Here is a 13,592-nt window from a genome sequence, read left to right as displayed (position 1 = left end):
GTGGATGTGAAAATAATTTTTGCCCAGTATCTTACTGTGATGTGAAACTTAGAGATGAGCGGTTAAAACCGAACCACTCCATACTTGGAGATCTAAGTCAAAACTGAGTCCTACAGTAGTTCGGGTTTTCCTGTGGGCTTGGATATCAAATCAAGGTTGAACATCATCCTTCCAGCGTTGGATTCTCACAGGTTTTGGATTTTGTATAAGGATGCCACGGCTGGGATTCTGCGCCATCTCACTCTCAGGCACGCTGCTGTTTGCTGTGCTGTTCTCTGCTGTATTTGCTGTGCTGTGTCCAGACTCACAAGTTGTGTTCTGTGTAGTCATTGTGTATAGGAGCACGCTGCTGTATGCTGTGCTGTACTCTATCATATTGGTTGTGCTGTGTCCAGACTCACAAGCTGTGCTCTGTGTAGTCAGTGTATAGGTGTTGTATATTGCGCTGTACTCAGCTGTAAATTTGCTTAGCTGTGTCCAGACTCCTAAAACAAGTGGCTGTGCTCTTTATAGTCAGTGTATAAGGGCACGCTGCTGTATGCTGCACCTTACTCTGCTGTAAATTAGCTGTGCTGTGTCCATCTAAAGTGGTGGTTCACAAGCAGCACTACATTGTGTATTGTCATTGTCAGTTGTGAAAAAAAGTGAAAAAAATATTATATATAATGTCCTCCTCCAATAAGAACGGCACTCAGAGTGTCTTAAACATAACAAATGCTATATTGAGCATACAAATTACACAGCCCCTTCCTCAGGACCACAGACAATAAACAACAGTATGGTGCAAGAAAGCTCTAAATACCTTTATCCTTTAGGGCTTTCTTGAACCATACTGTTGTTTATTGTCTGAGGTCCCGAGGAAGCGGCAGTGTCCCCAAAAACATTCGACCCATGTGCATTCTTATGCTCAATACAGCATTTGTTATATTTAAGAGACTCTGAGTGCCATTCTAATTGTAGGAGTATTGGTATCTATGAACTTGGACACCGGAGCAGCTGTTTATATATGTGAGTGCCGGCTGAATTGGAATATTATATATATAAGTTCTATTGTTTGTTCTGTTTAGTGCGCTTTACCCTAGTGCACTTTGTTTAAAGCCCTGTGACTCCACGCATTTGAACTGAGCTGTGCGTTAATATATATATATATATATATATAGTTTGCACTGTTCTGTGGACTGTACCCCAGTACACTGTGGCAATGTCTCATAGATGTGCTATAAACTGCTGTGTGTTTGTGCCATTGCTCTGTTGCTTAGTACCCAGCCAGCTTGCTGCATCCTTTTTTCCTAAAGAGGATGAAACCAATATTGTAAACTGTGACGTGACTGGCAATGAGTGGCAATGATTGTCATTGAGGTTAACAATATTCTATGAATGAAAAAAAGGCTCAAATTATGTGATTTTAGTTTTTTGTTTTTTTTACAATCTTGGGGAAAAGACCAAAATAAAATCAAAACCAATCACGTATTAAATCCAAAAATGAATCCAAAACCAAACTGGACGACAGGTTAGAACCAAACTCAAAACCAGCAGAAATGGTCAGACACACATCTCTAGTGAAAATTTATATTTTCACGCAAATTTACTATTGTTTTCTTGTCAGGAGACATGCTCCGATAGACCTCGGCAGTTTGATGATAAAAGTCCTTAGAGTACTACTAAAGTATAAATGTGACTGCCTATATCGACCACTCAGAAATTCACTGAATATCATGTATGATGTGCAAAATGGGCATATATGGAAGTCAAAACCCTCTTTGCTGATGTCACTCAGGAAGACTCCGAATGAGATAAAAGGATGGAGTGCAGTGGGTACACTTCAAGGATGTTCCTTCTTTTCCACTCTACAAAAACATATAATCCTTTAAGCTTAATTAGGGATGAGTGGGTTCAGTTCCCTGAGAACCGAACCCTACCGAACATCACGTCCTGAGCACGGATCCGAGTCCGGCTCAGGACTTCCCGCCAGACTCGGAAACCAAAACGAGGCAAAACGTCATCATCCCGCTGTCAGATTCTCGCAGGTTTTGGATTCCATATAAGGAGCTGTGCATTGCCACCATTTACACTTCAGTCCTGGAGAGTGTAGCGAGAGGACGTGTCTCCTCAGTGTCTGTGCGGGAAAGTGGTGTGGCGCGTGGGGTGGCGACCTGCTCTGTTGTGTCATTCCAGTGCTGTCTTGTGCTGCATCAGTCCAGTGGTGGTGTCTAGTGCTGCATCAGTCCAGTGGTGGTGTCCTGTGCAGCCATAAATCCAGTGGTGCCGCTGTATATGCCCAGTCCAGTGGTCATGTCCTGTGCTGCCATAAGTTTAGTGGTCATGCACTGTGCTGCCTTAAGTCCAGTGGTGCTGCTGTATAAGTCCAGAAGTACTACTGTATAAGTCCAGTCCAGTGGTACTGCCGTATAAGTCCAGTGGTACTGCCGTATAAGTCCAGTGGTACTGCTGTATAAGTCCAGTGGTACTGCCATATAAGTCCAGGGGTACTGCCGTATAACTACAGGGGTACTGCCGTATAAGTCCAGGGGTACTACAGTCTAAGTCCAGTGGTACAGCCGTATAAGTCCAGTCCAGTGGTGCAGTCGTATAAGTTCAGTGGTACTGTCATATAAGTCCAATGGTACTGCCGTATAAGTCCAGTGATACTACCATATAAGTCCAGGGGTACTGCCTTATAAGTCCAGTGGTACTGTCATATAAGTCCAGTGGTACTGCCATATAAGTCCAGGCGTACTGCCAAATAAGTCCAGGGGTACTACCGTATAAGTCCATGGGTACTGCCATATAAGGCCACCAATATTGTGCTTGCATTACATCTGGGCAAATTCGAGCACGTCCCATATTTTGTACATACAATTAATTTGGTGGTGCAGAATTTTTTGAAAAATGTCAGGGGTGTGCAGGAGATGCAGTTGGTGGCCTGAAAAATTGTGGGCCACATTCGAGATTCAGCCACTGCGTGCCACTCCGAGATGGGCCAGGTGTTTGTGCTGCACAGTTGGGTCGCTTAGCAAAGTCATCCAGCAACCTCATTGCGCCTCTTTTTCTTCTTTGCATGATGAGCTGTTTGGGGCCTAGTTTTTAAAAGTGCTATCCTGTCTGACACTGCGGTGCCACTCGTAAATGCGCCAGGTGTTGTGCCACACACTTGTGTCGCTTAGCTTAGTCACCCAGTGACCTAATAGCACCTCTTTTTCTTCTTTGCATGATGAGCTGTTTGAGGCCTAGTTTTTAAAAGTGGCATCCTGTTTGACACTGCAGTGCCACTCCCAGATGGGCCAGGTGTTTGTGCAGCACACTTGTGTCGCTTAGCTTAGTCACCCAGTGACCTCATTGCACCTTTTTTTATTCTTTGCATGATGAGCTGTTTGGGGCATATTTTTTTAATCTGCCATCCTGTCTGCCACTGCAGTGCCACTCCTAGATGGGCCAGGTGTTTGTGCCGCATACTTGTGTCGCTTAGAAAAGTCATCCAGCTACCTCGGTGCAACCTTTTGGCCTAAAAACAATATTGTGAGGTGTGAGGTATTCAGAATAGACTGGAAATGAGTGGAAATTAATGTTATTGAGGTTATTAATACCGTAGGATTAAAATTACCCCCACATTCTGTGATTTTAGCTGTTTTTGTGTTTTTTCCCCAAAAATCCTCCAGATCCAAAACCAAAACCAGAATCTGAAAGAGTGGTTTTGGCAAAACCAATCCAGATCCAAAACAAGAGCGAGGATCCAGATCCAAAACCAAAACACAAAACACGAAAACTGCCCGCCGCATATCTCTAAGTTTAATTTAAGTTTTTACACTTATTCATAGCAGCTGGCTCTGTCTTAGCAAAATCCTCTACCCGCGGTATCCCTAGTAGAGGATTTTACTATACAGAGTATATTAAGGCAGTACCAGCTGCTATGAAGAAATGCTGCTGGTATTAGACCAAGACCAGGCACACAGAGCTGACTTTTTGCAATACTGTACTTTATTTTTTAGACAGCATTTATTTTTAATTTCTAACAACCTGTAGTGCTGTATGGTATAAGTTTTTATACTAGAGTTGTGCACCGGAATTTTTTCGGGTTTCATGTTTTGGTTTTGGATTCGGTTCCGTGGCCGTGTTTTGGATTTGGACGCGTTTTGGCAAAACCTCCCTTAAAAAATTTTGTCGGATTTTTCGGGTGTGTTTTGGATTCGGGTGTTTTTTTTTTAAACCCCTCAAAAACAGCTTAAATCATAGAATTTGGGGGTAATTTTGATCCTAGAGTATTATTAACCTCAATAACCATAATTTCCACTCATTTCCAGTCTATTCTGAACACCTCACAATATTATTTTTAGTCCTAAAATTTGCACCGAGGTCACTGGATGACTAAGCTAAGCGACCCAAGAGGACGGCACAAACACATGGCCCATCTAGGAGTGGCACTGTACCGTACTGCTATATATTATATACTGGTGGTCAGCAAACTGTGCAAAACTGAAATGCACCACAGGTATGGATGGATAGTATACTTGACGACACAGAGGTAGGTAGAGCAGTGGCCTACTGTACCGTACTGCTATATATTATATACTGGTGGTCAGCGAACTGTGCAAAACTGAAATGCACCACAGGTATGGATGGATAGTATACTTGACGACACAGAGGTAGGTAGAGCAGTGGCCTACTGTACCATACTCCTATATATTATATACTGTTGGTCAGCAAAATTATGCACTGTACTCCTACTATATACTACAATGCAGCACAGATATGGAGCGTTTTTCAGGCAGAGAACGTATAATACTGGTGGTCACTGGTCAGCAAAACTCTGCACTGTACTCCTCCTATATAATACTGCTGGTGGTCCCCAGTCCCCACAATAAAGCAGTGTGAGCACAGATATATGCAGCACACTGAGCACAGATATGGAGCGTTTTTCAGGCAGAGAACGTATAATACTGGTGGTCACTGGTCAGCAAAACTCTGCACTGTACTCCTCCTATATAATACTGCTGGTCCCCAGTCCCCACAATAAAGCAGTGTGAGCACAGATATATGCAGCACACTGAGCACAGATATGGAGCGTTTTTCAGGCAGACAACGTATACTGGTGGTCTCTGGTCAGCAAAACTCTGCACTGTACTCCTCCTATATAATACTGCTGGTCCCCAGTCCCCACAATAAAGCAGTGTGAGCACAGATATATGCAGCACACTGAGCACAGATATGGAGCGTTTTTCAGGCAGACAACGTATAATACTGGTGGTCACTGGTCAGCAAAACTCTGCACTGTACTCCTCCTATAACACTGCTGGTCCCCAGAATAAAGATATTTGCACTGCAGCCCCCTGAAACAAAGTGAGAGGACGCCAGCCACGTCCTCTCACTATCATTTCCAATGCACGAGTGAAAAATGGTGGCGACGCGCGGCTCCTTATATAGAATCCGAATCTCGCGAGAATCCGACAGCGGGATGATGACGTTCGGGCACGCTCGGGTTAACCGAGCCATACGGGAGAATCCGAGTATGCCTCGGACCCGTGTAAAATGGGTGAAGTTCGGGGGGGGGGGGGGGGTTCGGATTCCGAGGAACCGAACCCGCTCATCACTAATATATATATATATATATATATATATATATATACTGCTCACAACAATGCAGCACAGATATGGATACTTGAAGTGACACGGAGCTGCAAGATACAGCAATGGCCTGCAGTACTGTACTACTATACTGGTTGTCACCAAAATACTGCACTGTACTACTATATATATATATGTATATATATATATATATATATATATATATAAATATATATATATATATATATATATATAAATAGTATATACTGGTCACACAACAATGCAGCAGATATTGAGCACTGATGATCAGGATACTGTCTAGAACTGAGTCTGACATGGAGCTGCACTATACTGCTATAATTATATACTGGTGGTCCCCACAATGCAGCACACTGAGTACAGATATTTGCAGCACACTGAGCACAGATATGGAGCTTTTCAGGCAGAGAACGTAGATATTTGCAGCACACTGAGCACAGATATGGAGCGTTTTCAGGCAGAGAACGTAGATATTTGCAGCACACTGAGCACAGATATTTGCAGCACACTGAGCACAGATATTTGCAGCACACTGAACACAGGTATGAAGCTTTTCAGGCAGAGAATGTAGCCATGTCCTCTCCATTCAATCTCCAATGCATGAGTGAAAATGGTGGGGCGGCTCTTTATATGGAATACGAATCTCGCGAGAATCCGACAGCGAGATGATGACGTTCGGCCTCGTTCGGGTTAACCGAGCAAGGCGGGAAGATCCGAGGCTGCCTCAGACTTGTGTAAAATAGGTGAAGTTCGGGGGGGTTCGGATCTCAACGAACCGAACCCGCTCATCTCTATTTTATACTACACTATATGTGGAGTACTAATAAAGCACAGGACCATAGAACAGCCAAAACAATATGACATTATTCAGTACTTTTTATCATTAAGCCAAAAGAGGAAAATTGGCTGCGCTAATGATGCTAATAAAAAATAACCCTATAAATGGAGAGCTGACAAATACATAATAAAGAATAAAAAATTTTATTATTTAAAATACCAATATGATGTAAATACGATATCTTAAAAAATAAGTATAAGAATACTCTGAGCTGACCCTAAATAATATGTAACAGATGACGATTATTAAATGATAAATAAATAATCAATAATCTCATGAGACATAAAGAAAGAAATAATTAAAATTGACAAACATATGACAATCAAGTCATTAATTACTATGAAGTAAATATTCACAACGAATTATGACTGCACATTCTCTATAAGTACAGAGGCAGCATGTACTTTGAGATATATGGAAAGTCCCGGCAGTGAGTTGTATAATTAGATAAGATAACGAATTACCTCTCCTGGGCTGTCAGTACCGGGCGTCCCCGGTGTGATCCACTAAGGTCCCTTTTTAAATGAAGAAGCAACTGTAGCAAGTTACTTGAAAAGGGACTGTTAGCATGTGCTTTCAAATGACTCTCCGTGAGAAACTGATTCCTTAAGCAAGGGCACAAATATAAGCAATAATGTTAGGCTAATAATATAACATTCAGGTTGAGAATTTAATCCTATGGTCTCACTATCTCTTTTCTCCTTAGATCATTATCCATCTTCTCTCTTGTAATGTGTCATTTTTATGGACACATATATAAATATAATACAATTTAATTATGGGGAAATAATTAATCTATTATTGGGATATCGAAACTATTAGGAGCATAAAAATAAAATTAATAATAAAAATTAATCCATATTGGGGTAGGTAAATACTTGGTAATTTAGGTAAAACAAACTTATTTGGTCTCACTACTATTTTTTGCTATTTAAAATTTATACTTATTTTTTTTTCCTTTTGTTTATAAGCCATTAGTATAGACTAATATAAGTATTAACAAATGGTGGGGAAGAACATAACCCACCATATGTACAGTATATATAGGATATTTATCTAAACCTACTTTGCTATATTGTAGCCATCTATGTTACCATTATAAACACCTAAGGATATCATAGGTCATATACTATATAACTGCAGCAATCAATTACTGTTGCATTTGCCATTCGACTTTTTCAGCTGATTTCAGTTCTCACATCTAATTGGTGTGTCGCTATAAAATATAACATATATTCTGTCCCACTTTCTTGTATATTTCTTTCATAGTTTAATCATTCAATTATTGTATTATTTTTTATTATAAAAGGATCCTAAAATATTATTTTGAGTTTCTATATTATGGAGAGCTGACTATAAAAATTTTTTTTTATTAATTATCTGTGCATGATATATTATTTTCACCTGATTTTAATTATACGATCACCATAAAAGTAAAGAGACGCTAAGGAGGAGATATTCCTTTGAAAAAGTCACGTGATCGTGACGAAACGCGTTAGGCTCCTCCCACTATTGCTCTGATTGCTGACCCCATCTCGCTGTGGCTGCACACCACGGATGACTCCGGCCAGCGTTTTTCATTAAGCGCCTTCACTCCGCTGTTGGCGGCGGCTGCCGCGTACGGACACTACAGCTGCAGTGAGAGAATCTCCATCATTACACCTGGAAGCCTAAGCCGACACCGATGCACACCAGGTACAGCAGCCCTGTCGGTAGCATTTAACGGCACTGGACGGCTTACTCCCTCCTGCACATTGGTGGGCAAAATAAAGGATTTGCACCAGCCCACGGGAGACTCCAGGAATCAGTTTCTCACGGAGAGTCATTTGAAAGCACATGCTAACAGTCCCTTTTCAAGTAACTTGCTACAGTTGCTTCTTCATTTAAAAAGGGACCTTAGTGGATCACACCGGGGACGCCCGGTACTGACAGCCCAGGAGAGGTAATTCGTTATCTTATCTAATTATACAACTCACTGCCGGGACTTTCCATATATCTCAAAGTACATGCTGCCTCTGTACTTATAGAGAATGTGCAGTCATAATTCGTTGTGAATATTTACTTCATAGTAATTAATGACTTGATTGACATATGTTTGTCAATTTTAATTATTTCTTTCTTTATGTCTCATGAGATTATTGATTATTTATTTATCATTTAATAATCGTCATCTGTTACATATTATTTAGGGTCAGCTCAGAGTATTCTTATACTTATTTTTTAAGATATCGTATTTACATCATATTGGTATTTTAAATAATAAAATTTTTTATTCTTTATTATGTATTTGTCAGCTCTCCATTTATAGGGTTATTTTTTATTAGCATCATTAGCGCAGCCAATTTTCCTCTTTTGGCTTCTAGTAACTATTAAAGCATATACACAGTGCTTTATTGGCAGCGCTCCTGATGCTGCTCTAAACCTTAAAATTATTCTTATTAGGCGCTTATAGCAGATTTTGTTTAGTTTTGGATTTTCTTGTTTGTGTATTCTGTTAGCTGCCTTTTCCTTATTTAAACACAATATATTAATTTTTTCCATCATATTATTTTGTTCTCTACTTCTGCCTCACTCCTTCCATTATGACACATTTTACCTGTCTATCAGAACGTATTAAGAGGAGGCAACAGTATGAGGTTAAGCTAATTGAGAATCCTGAGACCATAGCACCATCATTAATCCATAGTGATAAAGAGAAAGAGTTCAATATGCTCTTCTATAAGTTAGAGGATCAAATGAATGCCGAAACCCGCCATTGGTGGGATATGGTTACTCTACAAAAATATGTTAGAACTAAAAAAATCCCCAGAGGTCTCAGGATTATCAAAACGCTATCTTTTATAGACGATCCTGTTTTGAAAGAAAGTTGGGACGCTTTGCTGGACAGTTGTTCTTTTTCTTTAATGGAACTTCTCATTAAATATCGTAATGACAAAACTACACAGTTAATGCAAGAAATTGAGGAGACCAAAAAACTTCTAAATAATTTCACAGAACATCCCCAGTTTAAACATAACGATCTGAAATTAAATCACAAACTTGAGCAATATGAAAAAGATATTATAGAAGGTAAAAACAAAAAATTTGACAGAGACACAGATGACTATAATCGTAATCTTGTCCGGACATATAATAAGAGAACCTTTTCCAATGATAGACAACGTAGTTTATCTAATTGGAGATATAGGAATTCTGGGCGTTCAATGAATAAACAATCTAATCCTAGTAGACAGAGATATCAACCATTGGGTTTTAGATCAAGATCCCCCTATATTAGGAAACCAGATAATAAATTTCATTCCCCCCAAAAAGATAGAACCCGTCATGAGGACCTATCAGTGAGATCTAAATATTCCAATACTGGAAATTATTCAAATATACCTGCCTCACAATTTACATCTAACACAGCGACCGTAGGTTTTTTAGAGAAAAACCAGAGGAGAGAAAAAACGCCACCACCTTATCATCACACACAGAATCGCTTCGAACCTCTCCGCATAGATACCCCGAAAAGAGGAAGGGAAGACAGCATAGAGGACATAGAGGCGGACGCCGGGTACAGAGGAAAAAAGAGAGATCTGAGACCATAGGTAATAATATTCATAATTTGTCCTCAATACAATTAGATAAAGATGACATCAAATTATTGAATAAAGGCCTTAAATTTGCCCCTTCCAAACCTCCTGCATTTTTCAATCTTTTTGTGGAGCTCAATAGATACATACGGACTCTTGCTAGAAAAAGATATTTCGCCTCCAAAAAATTAACTCAACAGAAAATAGATGGTCTACCAATTATTTTAGATAATACTGATAAAAACGGTATAGATATGTTGGAATCACTCCTTCAGGAGAGTAATCCACTTGAAGAAACCATTCCCATTTATACTACAGCAGGAACTAACGATCGCAGTGTGCGGTTTAAAAATAAATCACAATTCTTCCCCATACATCATAGAAGTGCACCAATAGATGTTTTTTACAAAAAAACTTTGGAGGAATTTAATGTTCTTTGTCATAAAGAACAAAAGAAATCTAAATATAAACAGAATTTAACAGTAAAAGAAAAAATCTCTCTGCAAAAATTCATTGATAACCCCTCCCTTGTCATTAAGCCGGCTGACAAGGGAGGGGGAATAGTAATACAGAACACGGAGGACTATCTATCCGAGGCTTATAGACAACTAAGAGATATAAAAGTCTATAAATTATTGGCTGCAGATCCGTCAAATGACTATCACAGGTCACTCACCAAGATGGTTGAGAATGCCTTTAGGGGGGGAACGATATCCAGGGATGAGATGAAGTACCTTATACCCACTCACCCTATCACTCCTACCTACTATCACTTACCCAAAATTCACAAATCACTTACTGCACCCCCGGGTAGACCCATAATTTCTGGTGTGGGATCCCTCACTTCTAATTTATCACATTTTGTAGATTATTTTTTGCAGCCACTAGCATCCACTCTTCCATCACACATTAAAGACACCACATCTTTTTTAAATTCAATTGCTAGGATTAAGTGGAAGGACTCTTATTTTTTTATGACCTGTGATGTACAGGCTCTATATTCAAATATCCCACATAATAAAGGCATCACCACCATTGCTCAATATCTTTCCAAATCTAATACATTATCTAAGGATTTACAGGATTTTATTCTGGCTTCAATTAAATTTATACTTTCGCATAATTATTTTTTATTCAATCACCAATTTTTTTTACAAATTCTGGGAACGGCCATGGGTACGAGGTTCGCGCCCAGCTTCGCCAACCTATACATGGGAGCGTTTGAAGACGCGCATGTTTGGGGGCGGAGCTTGGGCGCGGACCTCGTATACTATGGCCGTTATATAGATGACCTTTTTTTTATTTTTGACGGAGATATTGATCATTTTTCGGATTTCACTTCACTTTTGAATAATAATGAATTTAATTTATCCTTTACTTGCACTGTAGATAGGTTCTCCATCTCCTTCCTGGATATCTCCCTCTCCATAGTGGATGGAGCTATTTCGACAAAAACATTCAGAAAAGAAGTAGACAAGTATAATTTTTTACCTTATGACAGCTCACACCATAAACCCTGGATTAAAAATATTCCTTATGGACAGCTACGACGTATTAGAAGAAACTGTAGTGAATCTCATAACTATACAACTCAGGCAGATGAATTATCTCAATCATTATGTGAAAAGGGTTATCCATCAAAACTTATTCAAGAGGCTCGTACTCGTGTAAATCAGATAGATAGGGAAGATCTACTACATTATAAACAAGATACTTCCAAATTCAAACAGGATCTACCACATTTCTTTTCTCAATATAATAATTCTTCTTCAAAAATTAGGAATATCATCTCTAGTAACTTCTCCATTTTGCTAACTGATCCAATTTTAAAGACAGAAATTGGTGAAAAACCTTCTATTATTTTTAAACGAGCTGCTAGTCTGCAACAACAACTTGCCCCTAGTTTTTTTGTAGACAAAAGAACAACGAGTCAATCAAAAACCTCTCTGAATGTCTCACAGTGGTTAACTAAGACGAAGGGGTGTTTTAAATGTGGCTCCAATCAGTGTATAACTTGTGACTTCATACAGAATAAAACCCAAACTTTTTCCTCAACAGACAACATCTCTTTCAGTATCAATTCCTATATTAATTGTAACAGTATTTTTGTTATATATCTATTAACTTGTAGTTGTCAACTTATGTATGTGGGACGTACAACCCGCAAATTAAAAATCAGATTTTTGGAGCATAGGCGTAACATACTTAAGGGACATCTCTTTCATAGTGTGTCCAGACACTTTGCCGAATATCATCACAAAAATCCACAAGATATTCTTCTCATGGGGATAGAAGTCATTCCATCTACCCCAAGAGGAGGTGATAGGTACAGGAAGCTGTGCCAACGTGAAAACTTCTGGATTCATAAACTGAGGACTCTTGTCCCCAATGGTCTGAATGAGACTATAGAATTCAATCCCTAATGTCTGAATAGATACAAATATAGACAGGGGTTTTATTGCTCCTGTCTTAAATATATTATTAATTTATAATATTTCATCTTTAATGTAATTTATTAAGCAAGGACACAAATATAAGCAATAATGTTAGGCTAATAATATAACATTCAGGTTGAGAATTTAATCCTATGGTCTCACTATCTCTTTTCTCCTTAGATCATTATCCATCTTCTCTCTTGTAATGTGTCATTTTTATGGACACATATATAAATATAATACAATTTATTTATGGGGAAATAATGAATCTATTATTGGGATATCGAAACTATTAGGAGCATAAAAATAAAATTAATAATAAAAATTAATCCATATTGGGGTAGGTAAATACTTGGTAATTTAGGTAAAACAAACTTATTTGGTCTCACTACTATTTTTTGCTATTTAAAATTTATACTTATTTTTTTTTCCTTTTGTTTATAAGCCATTAGTATAGACTAATATAAGTATTAACAAATGGTGGGGAAGAACATAACCCACCATATGTATATATAGGATATTTATCTAAACCTACTTTGCTATATTGTAGCCATCTATGTTACCATTATAAACACCTAAGGATATCATAGGTCATATACTATATAACTGCAGCAATCAATTACTGTTGCATTTGCCATTCGACTTTTTCAGCTGATTTCAGTTCTCACATCTAATTGGTGTGTCACTATAAAATATAACATATATTCTGTCCCACTTTCTTGTATATTTCTTTCATAGTTTAATCATTCAATTATTGTATTATTTTTTATTATAAAAGGATCCTAAAATATTATTTTGAGTTTCTATATTATGGAGAGCTGACTATAAAAAATTTTTTTTATTAATTATCTGTGCATGATATATTATTTTCACCTGATTTTAATTATACGATCACCATAAAAGTAAAGAGACGCTAAGGAGGAGATATTCCTTTGAAAAAGTCACGTGATCGTGACGAAACGCGTTAGGCTCCTCCCACTATTGCTCTGATTGCTGACCCCATCTCGCTGTGGCTGCACACCACGGATGACTCCGGCCAGCGTTTTTCATTAAGCGCCTTCACTCCGCTGTTGGCGGCGGCTGCCGCGTACGGACACTACTGCTGCAGTGAGAGAATCTCCATCATTACACCTGGAAGCCTAAGCC

Source organism: Pseudophryne corroboree, chromosome 1 (genome assembly GCF_028390025.1).
Source record: "Pseudophryne corroboree isolate aPseCor3 chromosome 1, aPseCor3.hap2, whole genome shotgun sequence".
Taxonomy (NCBI): domain Eukaryota; kingdom Metazoa; phylum Chordata; class Amphibia; order Anura; family Myobatrachidae; genus Pseudophryne; species Pseudophryne corroboree.
This window is presented reverse-complemented; position numbering follows the sequence as displayed.